Genomic DNA, 18,237 nt, shown 5'->3' on the forward strand with positions numbered 1-18,237 from the left:
TGATCTACAAGAGATAATTCCAGGACAGGCTCCAAAGCTACAGAGAAACCCCGTCTCTAAAGGGAAAAAAATGTACAAACACATACAGTAGACACAAGAGCTGGGGTGAGTTTTGAAAATGGCTTTCACTATGAATGCATTCCTTACACTCAGCAGAGAAAGACAACTTTGTTAAGCATTTGAACATAACTTCTGGAAGATTCATGGCTGATTATTAGACAATGGAAATACAGAATTAAACATGGGAGCAGGATTAAAATTTTGTAAATAAAAAAATAAATAAAAGTCAAACAAAATAAAAAGAAACAACACTCAATCATATATTTTGAGGGAAGCATGTCACAGATTTCATACCAACACCTTGTTAATCAAAAATAACAGCTACAAGTCCCTGGTGAAGGGAGTTACACTAAATTTAAGGCAACAACTGCTTGCCTAAATCACTGGTTTTAGAACAGAAGTAATTATAAAACAAGCAATAGAAAATGAAACGTGTTTTAAAAACTGAGGGGGAAACTATCCAGAGAAAATGACCTTGCATGATAGTCACTGCTGAACTTTGCAAACCAGAATATCTATGCAGGTGTCAAAATTACATACAGAAACTAAAGGAAACCATGTATAAACATTAAAGAAAAGCAGATTAGCAACTAGTCAGATAATGAGAGAGCTTAAATGTTATGGTATTCAAAGGAATCAAATGGGGAATTTTGATAGGCATATTCTAATCAGGATTTCAAGATATGGCATCACCTATCATCATGGGACAATTAAATTTCCACTAAAAAGTTCAATGTCTGAAATAAAAATTTTACCCGACATACCCATTGCAAATTTTGAGAAAGCAGAGTATGGAATCAGCAAACTGGAAAGTAGATCAATAGAAATTACTCAAGCTAAAGAACAGAGAGAAGAGTGAGTAAGAAAAAATGGCATTGAAGGAAGACTGAGCTACGGCCAAACATTCATAATTAATAATAAATCTGTGTCATGATTTGGGGGCTGGCAGTCTAAGAAATTCTTAATCTTAAAGTCTTAAATATACATTTAAATCACTTAATAATACAAATTATTTTAATTGAAAAAATCTTATAGATATTTCTACAAAGAAGCTCTATCATTAGCTAACAAACATATGAGAATTAGAACATTAGCCAGTAGTGAAATACAGGCAAAACCACAATGAAATATTACTATGTACTCTCTAAAAATGGTCACAATAAAAAGACAGGCAATAATAAGTGTGACAGGAATGTTAGGAAACTGGAAACCTCACTCACTGCTGGTGAGAGAATCAAATGCTGTAGCTACATTAGACAATTTGGCAAGATCTTGAAAGTTAATCATAACTCTGCCATCGCCCTATCAACTCTGTTATCAAATATCTACCCAAGGGAATTAAAACATAGGTACACACAAAAATCTGAATGTACTGTTTGCAACATCGCTACTCATCAGAATCCTGAATTTCAAACCATACAAATGTTGATTCAATGATGAACATGTAATTGCAGTATGGTATCTTATACAGTGGACTACGGATTCATTGAGATGCCTTAAAACATGCTAACTTGGTCCAGAGAGATGGCCCAGCAGATAAGCGCTTGCCTTGCAAGCCTGGTGGCCTAAGTTTGAGCCTCAGAACCCACGTAAAGGTAGAAGGAGAGAACCAACTCCACAAAGTTGTCCCTGACCTCCACTCACACACTGTAACATTTCCCCCTCGTTCAGATATATGCGTATGCAATAATAATAGTAGAACATTTTTAGGGCTATCTAAAAGAAGGCAGACACAAAAGATATATTGCATTAGTCCACTCATATAAAATATCCAGGAAAAAAATGGAAATATACAGAGAAAGAAACTAGATGCCTTGGGTAAATGTAATTGAAAATGGCCCTGGGGAAATTCTGAGGAGATAATAAAAACTTTCAAATGTGTATTGTGGTGATAGTAGCTTCGTTAGTTTTCCATTGCAATTATAACACACTGTACCATTTTTAGAGGTTTAAAATAATACACAATCAGTATTTCATAGCTTCTTGGGCCAGAAGAGGAGGCATGGCTACAGGGGGCTCTAAGAGGTTGCTAGCAAGAGGGTGGTCAGGTGGCTTCCTCACCTACAGCTCAGGGTGTCTTCAGCTCCTCTAGGCTGTTGGCAGCAACCAGCTCCTTGCAAGTTAAGGACGAAGACCTTGCTTCTTCACAAGGAATTCACAATAAAAATATTGTCTTCCTCAGAGCTCGTGAGAGGGAGTCTCCTGCAGCAGCATTTTAATAAGGCTTATACCCGATGAGGCCAGGCCTCCCTAGAGTAATCTAATCTCCCATTCTATTAGATCATAATTGCCTAGGAATTTTTATTACTTCTCCAAACCCTCTTCAAGTCTGCCATATAATGTAACCTAATTATGTATTAATTAATATCTCTTTATTTTCACAGGCCCTACCAGCACAGTGCAAGAAAACGTGGGGTCAAAAACCTTAGGGGGTATCTTAAAACACTGCTCCACACACCTGGAAAAATATAATCTTATTTTTTAAAAAAAGCACTAATTTTATATTTACCATGACTGGATTTTATATCACATAAAGCTATAAAATACACCATGAAAATGTGATTATGCTATAATTCCCTTCTAGGATACATTTGAATTCAACATACTATAACCTAAAACTATGTTTTCTAGAAATTTACCCAACAGGGGGAGGAGAGTCATTAAATTCATCATCCATACCCTTAATAATTTGTTAGCAATTAATTTACAAAAATCACGTCCCGTGAGCACAGCGGCCAACTTTCCCACTGGCTGGGTTTTATTCCGCTGTGGGCTTTCAAGGTAATGAATAGAGAAGTTCAATTGTGTTCACAGACTTCAGCCCTCCAAAGAGAATAGAGTTACCTTTGCACAAGAGTTTCCCCTCTCTGGTTTCTCTCTCAGGGAGTGGCTCCATTTGGAGCTCCTCTCACAGTCTGAAAAGCTCTGAGGCAACCTGAAGCCCCCATTTGCCAGCTGCACACTTCTCCAGCGCCCTTCACCCCACAGCCATGAAGGCTGAGCTCTGGTGCACCTTGTATTATTCCAGGAACATCTCTGAAGGGTATTTGATTCTGAAGATTCTGAAGTTCTTCATAATTTTGACACCTTCTCAGGACCTTCAGTCTTTAAAGAACTTGCCATATAAGAATAATTAATTTAAAGTAAAATGAAAAGAACACCGTGGGCCATTGCCATTCTGCTTCAGGTGCCGTTTTGGCACCAGGAAGCACTATTAATCCCCTTGCGGGGATGCACAAGAAGGTCAGCTGGAAGCTTATCAGGTAAGGTCTGTTATTCTAAAGCCTAAACTCACCGGTTACCATGGAAATAAACACAAAAGACCATGTCCATCCTAGGAAGAAGGGAGCAATTTGGAATCCTTTCAAGGGTTTAATATGAAATGGAATAGCAACTCTTCTGTGGGATGTTCTTTAGTGAAAACAAGCATCTTCCTTCTAGTATGCAGGGTATATCATATTGTAGAAGACATGGCCCACCTATATGTGAGTGCACTTGAAGGGCAAAATTTTACCTATTTTTTAAAACTTTGGGACATTTTCTTCTAGCAAGCCTATTGGCTACAGTAGCAGGAATAGCAGAATAGGGGATCCTAAAATCATTACTCAAACAGGCAAGAACGCAGACACTTCACGCGAATGTGCTAAAATAGGCTACCAACATTCACTTACACAGCATCTTGTGGATACTGGCTGACACTGCTTATTACACATTTCCCTTTAGAGTTTGACTCATTCTCTGTAACTCACAAATACAGAGGCCACCTCGTTATAGACCTCAGTAGCATGCAGGAACTGAGGCTAAAGGAAAAGGTTAAATGCATAGAGAAACACCCAGCAGCTATGCTAGTATAGCCAGTTTTAAGACTCTTTAAGCCTGTTGCCTCATCTATAAAACAGGTATTACAGCATAAAGTAAGAGTAGGCCAACCAGGACCCATGGGCCAAACCTGACCCAGTTCCAATTGTGTAAAGAAAGTTTTATGGGAGCATGCCCATGCTCGTTCATTTGTATACCATCTATGTCTATTTCTGGAGAGAGTCCATGGCCTGTAAAGTCTACCACATTAATTATCTGTCCCTTTATGAAAAAAAAAAAAATTGCCAACTTCTGTCACAGTTTGGTTTGGTGAAGATTAAATGAGACTTCACAGAAGGTGCTCCTATGGCAAAGTAAAATAGGTCTGTGATTATTACTATGTATTCATAGTAATAAGTTGCCAAAACCACATGAACCCTTGTTCTAATATGTGTATATGTTATTTTACATATGTGTGTGTTATTTTGTGTGTGTGTGTGTGACTTCTGAATCAGATTGCCAGCGAACTAATAATACCATAGGATTGGTAGACTCCCTTGTGCTCCCCACCCCCTTAGATATCCTGACCATGGAAGTGGCTGAAGTAGTGTGGCCACAGTATATGAGGTGCAGCTGTCATGTAGACCAGGGCATCCTGTGGGCCACAGACAGCAGCTGCTAGGAGTCATGTGTTTCTAAAGTAACCGATACTCAGCTATTCCTTGATGGGAGGCCTGTTGGTCACAGGTGTGTTGACACATGCATATTCATGACTGGCCCTGCTCCTAACTGAATAGTGGAGACAGGAGAGTGAGAAGGATTCAAGCCACCCTTAGAATAAGGCCGGAGCAAGTAGATGTAGCCACGACAGAGCTCATTTCTAATCTCCTTAGCAGTAACTGGTTGCCCAAGGTGAAGTCTACTTGTTTCAAATTGAAAATAACTGAAGTGGTCTAGTTAATAAAACTTTAAAATATGAGTTTAATACAACAACTGTGGACCAATAATTTCAAAGACTATAATAGATCCAAAAACTTGTAAGCAGCACAGAGTAGACCTACTGGCCCATATTTGTACATTTGCAAATAAAGTTGGATCAATTCTAAAACCTGTAAACCCTGGAAGCAATCCTTACAAGTTTCTTTCAAGCCAAATGTTTAAATGCCGAAGAGTTCACACCAAGACCATGGTTTTCAGACACAAACTTCCACCTGCACTCTACCCCTGTCTAGGGCTGTAAGAACTCCCCAATCAGTGTGTACCTTTCAAAATGCTGTTTTGCATATTAAAGGGAGACTGAAAACAGGTGAGAAATGAAGACAGCCATACTTCAAAATGAGCTCCTGGATCAGCTCAATGAAACGCCTGACAATGAGACCACCCTACCTCCCCACAAGCCTCTCTGCAAATTTGTATCAAATGTCTAAGCATATGCCACTTGTAAGACAAATACATTTAATGGGTTTTATACTTTATTGGTTTGTAAGGTCATCAGCTACCCATGGCTGACACACAAAAACCAATCACTATCTCCTTTAAAAATACGAATGTGCCTATGGTTCGAAACCAACTCAATTAGAGCTCAAATGCCTATCACCAACATTGACTGCAACTGATGGAAAGTGTTTGTTGAACTTTTGCCTTATTCTATCACATTAATTCAATGTTACACACACACACACGCACGCGCACGCACGCACGCACACACACACACACACACTATCTCCATTTGTTGGAAATTAGGAATATAATGTATCTTCAACAGTTCTAATTTTACATCATTGATACAGGGTCCATTCTACCGGACTGCAGCACGGGACCACTTCATTGGCTGAAAAATCAGGTAGACAAGGTGTCTTAGTTCGTGTTTTTATGGTTGTGAAGAGACACCATAGCAACGGCAACGCTTATCTCTTATAAAGAAAACACTCAATTGAGGGGGCTCGTTTACAGTTTCAGAGGTTCAGTCCATTACTGTCATGGCAGGGAGTATGGCTGCAAGCAGGCTAAGGTGGTGCTGGAGCTGACTGCTGCATCTGGTGGGAAGCAGGAAATCAACTGACTCACTGGGTAGCATTCTGAATGTAGGAAAGCTCAAAATCCGCCACCACAGTGACACACTTCCAATAACAAGGCCATACCTACTCCAACAAAGCCACACCTCCTAATAGTGCCACTCCCTTTCAGATTATGGGGGCCAAATACATTCAAACTACCACACGCAGATATCACTAAAGATGTAGGATATGTGTATATACCTGAGGCCAATTCGCCAGAATGCAATGGCGGATCAAACAACTGGCATCTACGTCATTGTACTATCTGCACTTTTGTTTTGAACTGTCCATTGGGGATAGTTATATGCACTCTTGAAGCTGGGGAGGGGATGAGACAGTTCTAATCTCTCAATAACATTCTTGCAGAAAGAAAAACACTGAGCAAAATGAAGTTTCCTGATCGATGGTGACTGAACTAATGCTTCTCAAACCTGTATTAACCAAGGATGTCATATATATAACTGTCGACGCTGGAATAACCTCTCAACATGGCAGCCATGCCTTGAGCCCAACCCCTATAGCTCACAACTAGACAGGAAAGGACCTGCAGGAACTCAGCTCACATCTCAGCATATAACACAAACAGTATGTACAAGGATGGAGAGGCCACACAAAGTGGGGGCAAAGCCCTGGTTTTAAAGCTGCAGCAGGCTTTCTTACTTCTCCTTTCTGTCCTGTGCACCTTGATTTCAGTTTCTACAAATTCACGGGGCAGAAAGCAATCTCAGAAAACGCTTCACTCGATGAGCTTGCTGCCATCCATACATCCCCCCCCAGGGAAAGGGCACGTCACAGCTTCAGAAAGTGGGGGAAAGGAAAGCCTTGTGTAAATCCAGAACTATCGTGGGTGCACAAAGGTAGAAAATTATAGTGGAGGTCCTTGAGGTCACAAAGAGAACATTTAAGACTGACTGAGAATGATTTAAGAAATAGCAGCCTTTGCCACTGAAGCATTTCATCTGCCAGCTCAAGTGCCTGATTTAGAAGCATAAAGCAAACCACAATCTACAGAATTTACAGGCATGCAATCACGAATTTCCATTCCCCATGCTCTAGACATGGTTATGTCTTCAAACCAGGGTGAAGCACAAAAATTTCACCCAATTCTCTCCACAAAATGCTCCTTCAATGGTCCAACATTTTTCCATATCCATGCATTCAGCTGTTCACCACCGAATATGGGACTCTTGTATACACATGCAAAGACAAAAGCAGCTAAGGCTCCTAAGAGAGCAGAGTGGGGACAGGGCTTCCTCAGCCAGACACCCAGGGAATGCTGGCACAATGCTATTATAAGCAAGACTCAATGGATCTGGACAACTACTTTGTTATCCTTTTCTCTTTGACATGTGGAACCTGGTCTCTCAATGTGATTTAGAGCAAATACCCAACATTTACGTGTAACTGGGATATTTTTCATTTCCACTTGTCTCCCTCCTCATTGACTTAACCTCATTTGATGAAGTTTCCCTGTGTATCTGTGTGCTACACTCCTTCGGTAGACTGAATAAATGCATTCTCTCCTTACACACAACTAAAAAAGCACACTGGAGCCGGGCAGTGGTGGTACATACCTATAATCTCAGGAGGCAGTAGCAGGTAGATCTCTGTGAGTTTGAGGCTACCCTGATTTACAAGAGCTAGTTCCAGGCTCCAAAGTTTACAGAGAAACCCTGTGTCAAAAAACAAACCAACAAAAAAACAAACAAAAAAACAAACAAACATACAAAAACCAAAAAACAAACAAAAAAAAAACCCACCCTGGATTGGTGTATTTTAGGAGCTGAGCCATATAATTCTATGCAAAGGAAAGAACGCTATTAGAAATAAATAATGATCTAGCTTCCTCAAGGTGACCACTAGCACATAAAGAAACAAAATGGCTAGAAAGAAGAGCAGACCTGAGCAAGAATTTAACCGCTAAAGCATACCATAAAGTATAAAGACCGAGATAACATTAGGTGTCACTCCTTAGGAAACTCTCAATTTCTTTACAATGAAAATATATTGCCATATTGTGTTTTATAGAATATGTTATGAATTATTTCTGTCTTACGATGTTCAAATTTCTTAGATGTCCTGAGTCTCACAATCATAAAATATATCCAATATCGGATGATATGAAATAAAGATTATTCTCTATAAACCAGACAATCACCATGCATTTTTACTTTTATTATTTTTTTCCTTGAGCTTTTTGTATTATTTGACTTACATTGCTCTGTTCTTGCTCTGCTCCTTACTTAAATAAGTCTTATTCCTTCTGCCACAAGACACTTCTCTGGGATGTCATAACTCAGTGCCCAACTGAGCCTTCTCTCTAGCCAAACATTCTCTAGCCCCTCATCTCGAATCTCTCATTCTCAGATCCAGAAAATGAATTTGACCATGAACTTCCTCACTATCTGCCACTTAATCCATCTCTCCTGGCTCCAGAAGAGGGGGCAGCCTTGGTGTATCTATCCCACCAGCCACTGCAATTCTGAATCATAGCAACTGCTACTAGAAACACACAGTTCTAGCCATGGGATTTTAAAACCCTATGCCAGGAGTTAAAATGCAGTTTAGCTTTAAAGGTAAGAAGCATACATTCTATCATATGAGTTAAAAGAATTAATCTGAAACAAATTAGCCTTTGCCTAAATTTTCCCTAACTTCCCTCTTCACTGTTTGTTCAAATTATTTCCATGTTTTTCCTCGGAAAGCAAAAATTTCTCTGTGTATATGTATGTGTGTGTATGCAAACACATGTGAGTGAGTGCTTAGAACCAAATCATTTAAAGAATCAATTAACAAAATAAAACGTGCTAACTTTTCAACTCTCAATTTTTCTGTTTCCAAGAACTGATATTTTTTCGGTTTCTAGTACTATTTTTAAGGAAAACTAAGGAAGTTTTAAATTAGCCAATTTTTAAGTTTTATTTAAACTAAGGAAGTTTTAAATTAGCCAAAATTGTTTTTTATTTTATTTATACTTTAGTAAACTCTACCTCTTAGCAACTGTTTTATTTTTGTAGCTCAATTCTATTGGAACATTTTTAATTGGATGCTACCTACCAAACTGAATAGAACCATGTGTCATATTAACAACCTCAAGAATAAATATAAGTCATCAGTCCCCACCAGAGCCAGAAAGCCCAAATATACTATATAGAAATTAGTAAATATTTATGACAAATTCCCTTTATTATATATAAAAATATTTTACAAACAATACCAAAATACTGTAACATAATTTTTGGCATTTCTGTTTTCACTCAGCCAGATGAGGGAGGGAAAGTTACAGAATAATCAAAAGAATATTTGCAATGCAATTAGAGGGACGACTGCATCTGAATGTCTGCCAGACACAGGGGCCTCCCCTTAATACACCCAGCCCAGTGTCTTAACGCACTGTACAGCATCAAACTGCACTTCCTACAGTGTTCAAACTTTTGTCAGTTAACTAGATGTTTACGGAGAGCCTGGCTTGGGCGCTCAACATGAAGGGTATTCTACGCAGGGCTACACAGACAGCTCCAACACCATCTGTCACTTCAGCTTCCAGAGATTCAAAATTTTCAATTCAAACTGATTTACGCTGAACTCAAACTGAAGCTATAATTCAAATTTCGACATGAAGCTTGAATTCCTTTTCAGTGTTCTTCAACTTTGACCCAGCTCCCCCCTCCTTCGCTGAAAAGGGCCAAGACAACAGCCCAGCAAGTGGGGCAGGCAAAACAGGCCTCCTTTGTTCAGGGCCGGCCTTTCAGCTCGCCATTGAGGTGAGGGACTGAAAAGGCGCACCAGGCTTTGGAAGGCTGCTTGCTTGCTAGCCATCCTCCCTCAAAGAACCAGGAAAAAAAAAAAAAAGCAAAAACCCTCCAGGAGGAAAGTCTTTCACAGTCCATTCCTACCTTCGGGCATAATTAGTGGGAAATTAGCACTCTTCTTCCTCCCCTTCCTCCTCCCTAGAGGGGATACGTTCATAGAGTTTAAGCTACATTTGCAATGTTCATCGAAAATGCATGTTTAAATCACACCATTCAATGCCAAGGGCATCTAACAGTGGCATGGAACCAGCTTCAAAGTTGAAATTTGGAGAAAAGATTGCTGTATGCTGAAAACACACATACGGGATTTTTTGAATGCCCTCAACCCACTTAAGGAAGATAAATCAAATTCATTGCATAGTGCCCAGTGGAACCTCCTACAGGATTCCCTCGGACTGCCCTGGGAATAGACTTTTCTAGTTAGAGTGGGTTTTGAACCAACAAACCATGCATCTCATAAATGTGGAATGTATTATAAACAAATATACATTTGTAATGTGCTATATCCAGTATTTTCTGTTATCACTTAATAAGGAGAATTTTAGGATCAATTGGTGTAATAGTAACTGTCATCATTATTCTCCTGTGGATTAAATAATGAAGGGCAATAGAGAAGATAGCAAGGGAACACAGAGTACTGGACAGGACTTGCTAGTGGTGTTTTGAAACCAAGTAAGACCTTTACAGTGTGAGCAGTGCAGGAGTCTGTGCTGATCAACACTACAAAAATTCTTACACTCACTAGCTTTTAAATTATTTGAGGGAAACCCTCCATTATGCTGTTATTTTTGTTCTAATTTGCAATTCCAATCTTGTAGGCCAATAAAATAGGTCAATTAAGTTGACACCACATCTTTTTTTTTTTTATTAGCTCAGCTAAGCAATTACAATTGGTGGTGAGGGTCATTGTGTCATTTTTGAAGAGTCAATGGCAGGAGAAATGCCAGTGCAGAGAAGTAATTTGCAATTCCAGCACATCCTGAAACATTCAGCATGAAGATATTTCTATCTGTTCCCGTCCTGGGGCACATGTGCTCTGGATCTGAATTAACATAATGATGTCACTTTGGGGCAATTAAAAGATGTAATAATTGAATCTACTCTTATAACAAAATCATTTGGTACAAATGTACCACAGACATACATACATACATACAAATATGTGTGTGTATCTCTTTATATATATATATATACACATACATACATATACATTCATACATATATACACATACATATAGTCAACACATTCAAATATCAAAAGGACAAACAAAATCGCCATGCTGTCTCATGTTAGAGTATCACACACACACACGCATACACACACACAACAGCATCTATTTCAGGCTTTATACAAGATATGGGGTCAGCCATAGTTGTTGGAGCTTGTGTAACTCCTAGTTAATAAGGATTGGACAACAAAATTGGGAAATTGAGTGACTTGTTCATAAAACATGGTATACTAATTTAGAGCTTTATTTTGTGTTGATGGTTGTATGGCACATGTGTGTTTGAGTGTGTGGAGCCGCCGATCACCCTCTGTCCCAGTCCTTGCCTTCTACCTTGTTTCTCATCGCTGGACTGGCCATGCGCTCCGAGGGACCCTCTTGACTCTGCTCCAGTCTCTCTGTAGGAGCACTGAGATTTCAAAAGTATGCCACATCCGGCACTTAACGGGTTTGGATAATTTGAACTCAGGTCTTCGTGCCTCCATGGCAAGTGTTTTGCCCACACACACATCTCCCCAGTTCTTACTCTGTAGTTTTAAACGCAGAAGTGGCAGCATTTTGCAGCCATTATGACCACTCTTATCAAGAAAGCAGAAAGTACCAAGTGTTGGTTAAGATGTGGAGAGGCTGGAACCACCACACAGCTGGTGGAGATGTAAGATGATGCAATGATTACAGCAAAAAGTATGGTGATTCTAAAATAAATTTTAGAAGAGTTGTCATGTGATCCGGCAGCCTAATTTCTGGGTACATAGCCCAACCAACTGAAAACAATGATTCGAGCAGACACTTAGGCATCTGCGTTTACAGTGGCATCATACAAGAAGCCAAAAGGTAAAGTAACCGGGTGTTCACGGACAGATGAATGACAAAACGTGGCACAGAGAATGAAATTATGAGTACAAAGGAAGGAAAACCTAATGCATTGTGCAAAGTGAAGGAAGCCAGTGATAAAAGGCTGTACATGACTCCGCTCATGTGAGATACTTGGTCAGATTCAGAGCAACAGAGTAGGGTGATGGTTGCCAGAGATCGAAGAGAAGAGGAGTTACTGTTTAATAGGCACCAAGTTTCAGTTTGAGAAGATGAAGATGCTGGAGACGGACAACGATGATGATTCCTAATGGTGTCAGTTCTTAATGTCACTGACTGATTTATTTTAAGATGGTTACAATAACAGACTTTATACTTTATTACAGTCTAAAGAAACCCAACAAAAGCATTACATTTTATATAAGTGTATCGAATTAATCTCTCCTTTGAAAGATAACTGATTATGAACAAATTCATGTTGCTAAAAATGGAGGTAAGCCCAATCTAGTACATTTTTCCTTCCGGCAGCCACCAGCTTCTCACTTTGAGAACAAAACCATCAGTTATGCGTTGATATAATGTATTCCTTCTCAGTATTAGGAACTTCGGTAGCTAGGTATGGTGGCCTACGCTAGTAATTCTAGCACTTGAAAAGTGGATGTAGGAATATTGAGAATTCAAAGACTGACAAGGCTATATTGCAAGACCCTGTATCAAAAGACCCTAAGGTGATGGCTCAAAAGAACATTGGCTGCTCTTCCAGGAAACATGGATTTAAGTCACAGTACCTACATGGCAGCTCACAACCAACTAACTCTACTTCCAGGGGATTCAGCACCTTCTTCTAGCTTCTTTGGGAACTGCATGCATGTGATGTAAACATATATGTGGACAAAAGATCCAAACATATAAAATAAATCATTAAAAGGGGGAATGGGAAAGGAGATGGGGAAAAGGAGGAGGAAGAGACAGAGGAAGAAAAATCACGAAGTGTCAATCAATCGCAGACGCATACAGTTGAATGGTGGTTCCATGAATTGGGGGTGGAGATGTGAGTGAGGAATGGAGACACTGGTCAAAGGGTACAAAGTTTGTTAGGTTGGAACATAAACTTCTGAATAGCTAATGAAGAGCTAATGAATTGACTGTGGCCAATAATATTATTGAAATTTTCTTGAAGTTTGCTATGACAGTAGATCTTAAATGTTCTTATTTCAAAATGAGAAAGAAAATGGCAATATGGAAGGTGATGTGATGAATATGGCAATTATATTTGATGATCATCTCATAACATATATAGATAAAAACATCAAGCTGCATGCCTTTAAATACATGCAACTTCTTTTGTCAATTATACTATAATAGATCTGGAGAAAGAAGGACTTTGCCCTGTCATACCAACAGAGGCCTTTGGGGGGAGGGGGGGAAGCCAACTGATCTTTTCATTTTGTAAGCAGACAATGAGCTAAATAAAATAAGTCACTAGAATCTTGCCCTTAGCACCCAGGTCTCTTTGTTCTCACCTGCCAGGGAAGGTTTGTTTACCTGCCAAGAAGGTTAAGGGGTTCTTCAGATGGGAAAACACAAAATTTAAAATGGGAAGAATATCTAAGTGATTTTTAAAAGATTTTTTTATTATTTTTGATATGTGAATGTATGTATCTCTGTGTACATACGTACAGTATGTGAATGCTGGTGGCCAGAGGCTTTGGGTCCCCTGGAGCTTAAGTTACATGGTTGTGAGTCCCCTGATATCGGTGCTGGAAAGCACACTCAGGTCCTCCATGTGTGCTAATCCCAGCCACGTTTGCAAATGTCAGTCACTTGCAAACCACTCCCTATTCATCTACCATCTGGGCAGCTGAAAGCTGACCTGAACACTCCTTAGAGCCACAGGCAAGAAGCTTCCCAGCGCAGGCAAGCACAGCAGAGCTGTGCTGTCCCAGCCCTATTTGTTCTGGGCTGTCATCCTTCTCAGAAAGAAACTGGTCCTTAGGATGAGACTCCAGTGGCAGCTGATGGAGGCTTCAGGTTGGGACTTAAACGCTGTCATGGTAAGAGCATCAGCATGATGATATTTAGTGGTTCCCTTTCAGGAAAAGGATGACAGGAAGAGGTCACAAGGGGGCATTTACAGATGGTGTTAGACTGTGTTCTGGGATTTGAGTGCCGGTAACACCAGTGTGTCAGTTTGTGCAAGTTTACCAGCTGAGCATTGATGATTTGTAAAAATAAACCTGTGGTCATTGATGATAGAAATGCTATGCTCATCACTCTCATTCCAGTGCCCAGGACAAGAGGCCACTCCCTCAGTAAATAGCTATGGATAATCCATTAATGAATGAATGAACAAACTAATCTCTTTATGGAAAACCCCTGTGAAATTCCACTAAGTAGTACCTAAGTAGGTTCATGATATAGTACATACAGATTCCATTCTATCCTTCACATGAGGAAAAGGATACTAATAAAAGTGATCAATGAAGAGATCCCTAAGAAAACTGTCTACTGCCCGGGTCCGTACATGCCCACACACTTCTGACACGCACTTCTGAAGCACTCACACCTGGCCATCATCACCACGTGTGTCGCACATGAAGAATATTTCCAATATTTCCTTTCTATTTATCGTCAACGCTGCAACAACAACACTGGGGTGTAAGGGTGTTTGCATCAGTCCGTGGCCGTACCACTACCCTGCTATACAAGACCAGGAGAGTTCTCTGAGACCTGTTACACTCCTTTTGAAATTCAAACTGTCAAGCACAGTTTTAACATCTATTATAGCACTATACCCCCAAGAATATGAAACACTTAAGAATTTTCCTGAGTCTGGGTTGTGAAAGAAAAATTAACCCTCTTTTGAACTGACTGGCTATTGCAATAACTCTAACAGCTATGACAGGGATGTTCGATATTACTTTCCTTTGAAGTCTTCTTTTCTACTAGCAATGTGGAGGGGCTTGGTAAAAGCACCACACACTGTCACATATTTAGGACACTGGAGGCCACCTTAAGTTTCTGTGCTAAGACTTTTCACTCAGTATAGAATTTGAGGAATAGCTCTTCCATAGTCCAATCATCTACAAAGGGCATTTAGGATTGGGGCTTTTAGTTGGATATAAATGTTTGGCTTAGGACCGGGGAGGTGGCTAAGCAAGTACAAGCTCTTTCGATGCAAGCCAGTAAGGTGATCCCTAGAACTCACGTAGAAATTCTAATGCAGTGTCCAGGACGTCTGCCATGAGCGGGGAGGGCAAGAATTGGTCAGCACTCAATAGAGCTGCGGAAATGAGAGACCCTGCCTCCAAACACTGTGGGGAGGAAAGACCTCTTCTGAAAACTGTCCTCTTGAGTGGTGCGTGTGGGCCATAGTGTAAATACACACACACACACACACACACACACACACACACTTAAAAATCAATAGGAATGAAAAAAAGCACATAAAGGAATTACAGGAGTAAAGGTTATCCCATAATACTGTCTTCTGAATTATAGTATTGCTTGTTACCAAAAGCAAAAAGTCTGAAGACATCAGAATTAAATGGCTGGTAATGCATAGCATTCTTGGTGTTGAATACTAGGACTTCACACTTCCTCTAAATTGATGAGAGGCCCCAAGAAGACCACACTTTCAAAGTCGTGGAGGGGGAAACACCAAGACAAAAATCCAATCCCACACCACCACTGGCTGCCTATGTGATCTTGCGAAAGTTACTTAACCCATCTAAGCCACTGTCTCCTATTCACCTATTTTAAAACATGGTGGTTAGGGGGATTGAGACGGTTTGTGGTATGTGCATAGTTCCAGCACTCCTGAAGCTCTCCCAAAACACTGGTTTCCATAATCATTAATTCAGAAAGAATTCCCTTGTCTAAATTGTTTCGGCACCTCTAAAGGTGTCACAGCAGCGAATGGCCAGCATAAGACAAGTTTCGGAAGCAGTCCAACTAATCAGGTTTGTATTCAGTGGCCACTGTGTTCCTTCTCAGAACAACCCCAGGGGGAGCTCCTGGTGCGTGCAGAAACAAGGCTTCTTGCCCCATAACACTCTGCTCCACGGCTTCCTGCTAGAGCCTCAGAAAGGAAGGTCCCTGCTCTTCAGATCACACTTCTGTCTATTAACCATCCAAGATCAGGGAAGAAAAAATTGCATTTCCCTCTCAGAACATCTTCCCTACTGGTGTAGCCCTGGTCTGGAGTTGTGGGTGCAGGTGTGTGGGGGGGGGGGCAAGAAGTGAGATAGGAGAGGGACTCTTGCTCATGGTGACCTCCGTTCTGTGCTGGCTGGAGCCAGCTCCAAATTATGAAGAGGTAGCCCGGAGCAAAGGGAAAAAATAACCTGCCCTCCAGTCCTATAGAAGACCCAGAGAATTCTCCTGCTGCACCTGCTAACCAGAGAACACTTCTCGGAGAATGACTCAGTGGCTCTGCCTACTGTGACATCCCGTGTCCCTCCTCCCGCCCCCTACCCCCTCGTGCTGTGGCAGATGCCGGCCGAGAGTGTCCTGGCCCGCACACCGCGGGAACCACCGTGCAGCGGCGCCCACCCGCGCTGCCTGGAGGACCCGGGGCGGTGCCGGGCACAGATGGCGCTCTCAGCTAGATGATGCTCCAGCGCCTGCAGTCACTCCATGCTCAGCACAGCATCCTGGGACGAAGCTGTTGTCAGATCCCAGCACTGCGAGCCGGGGCAGGAAAGAAGCTCTTTCCAGTCCGTCTCAAACCCTGCAGGCCAGCCCTGATAAGCCCCTGTCCTCAGAGGCTGGGTGTGGTGCGGGGGACCGCCAGGGCCCTCACCTAGAGGCCAACAAAGCCTCCTGCAAGTGTCCCCAGCGCGCGGTCTCCAATGTCTATCCCATTCTCCTCTCATTCCTCTCAAAGGCTGAGAGAGTCGAGGAGGGCAGTCAGTGTCGCCCCCTGAGCACAGCGATTCGCGCAGGTGTGAGCACATCTGAACAAAGCCCACGCCCAGATGTGTCCGCGGGGACACGAATGCGCGCACGCTGCTGCGCGCCCCGCGGGACTCAGGCGCTCCTCGCTCAGAGACCCTGTCTTGTGACACTCTGGGTCCTCCTTGTCCCAGCCCGGAAAGCTCTGTGCTGCCCATCTGTCCACGGGCAGACCTCTAGGAGAGGCTTCCACGAAGGCGTGGGGCACCCGCGCTCAGCCAGAAGTTGACCTGGGACCTAAGGAGTTGTGGGCGCCCGCCGGCGACACCGGAGCTGCCGGCTCCGAGCCGCGTAGTCCCCCGGGCTCGCGTCTCCTTTCTCCAGCGGGCGCCCGCGGCTGTGTCAAGGGCTGGCAAGGGAAACCGAAGTCGCCGACCCGTTTCGCCCGTGCTGCAGACGCTGCCAGACTCCCACAAGAGCCGGGGCTCTGAGCCCAGGAGCCAGCGTCCGAGTGACAACGCGGCAGCCTCCGGCTCCTCGCTCCGCTCCAGCCGCGTCCACCCACCAGAACTGAGTGTCACCAGTGTCACCGCCAGACACACCCAGGGCTACTCACGTTTTCGCGCCGCGCCCACCGTCCCGCCGGGGCGTTACTGCCCAAGACCCCGAAACGCAGCTGTCGTGCGTGTTTCAGAAGCTGTCGCCTCCAGCTGCCTCAGTCCGGCTGTCCCTGCGCGGTTCCTCGCTCTGGCGCGTCTGAGGCTCGGACTGCTGCGCGCGTCCGCCGGCGACCCAGGCGAAGCGCGCGTCCCCGCCGCTCCCGCCCTCCGTTCCCCTTTCCCAGCGTCGCGCTCAGGCCCCTCCCGACTCCCGTAGCGTCCCCGCGTCCCCCTCCCCCGCACTCTCCGGGCGTCTCCCGCCCCTTCCCCTCCGGGCCAACCCCCTCCCTCCCGCAGCAGCGGCTACAGCGAATGGGCTCCAGCGTCGTGCGCCCTGGGGACTGGGTGGCCCCTCACCTGAGCGGCCTAGCCACTGCGGACCTCCGCCACCGCGCAGAGAGTGAGGTGGTGCCTGTGGGGGTGCCAGGCACGCAGGGCGTGAGTGCTCAGTGGGACCGGTGACTGGGATGTTTGTACAAATATTCCAGAAAATGAGTGTTTTAAATGTCACTCTCTTCAGTTTAGATTTCTATGATGGATGGATCTGGATCACGCATCCCTTCCCTCTCTCCTTCTATCACCTCCAATTCCCTGCTCTCTCTTCTCCTAAGCATTTCATGCCTTTGAAACACTAATTGGGATGGGGTGAGTACTGTTTTACTACCATCCTTTCCAAACACACTTGAGGAAGGGTCCCTGTAGCGATTAAACAGATGCTATTTGCGGTAGGAATTGGGTTTCTGGGGTAGTTGAAATTAGCTTTTCAAACTGTAGAATATTATATACTTTTTTTCAATGTGAAACAAGAACTTTTTTCCTTAGATATGTAGTATTTGCATAAGCACATTGCATACTACACAATTCACGCTCTGGAGTCCCTTGCAGCACCTTCTGGCGTGATGATGCCCAAGACACA

At 42.8% G+C, this 18,237-nt stretch overlaps 1 protein-coding gene across 35 annotated transcripts in view; it reads right to left on the reverse strand.

Moving 5' to 3' along the window:
• Positions 1-17,409, reverse strand: part of Nrcam (neuronal cell adhesion molecule) — a 265,879-nt gene extending 248,470 nt beyond the window's left edge. For all 35 annotated transcript variants that reach the window (XM_041658260.1, XM_041658259.1, XM_041658258.1 and 32 more), the window contains exon 1: positions 17,279-17,409. The gene's annotated coding sequence lies outside the window, so the exon portion shown is untranslated. The remainder of the gene's footprint in view (positions 1-17,278) is intronic.
• Positions 17,410-18,237: the final 828 nt, after the last annotated feature.

This window comes from Microtus oregoni, unplaced genomic scaffold (genome assembly GCF_018167655.1).
Source record: "Microtus oregoni isolate MIOR12 unplaced genomic scaffold, Mior012 000009F_ref0000495, whole genome shotgun sequence".
Classification (NCBI taxonomy): domain Eukaryota; kingdom Metazoa; phylum Chordata; class Mammalia; order Rodentia; family Cricetidae; genus Microtus; species Microtus oregoni.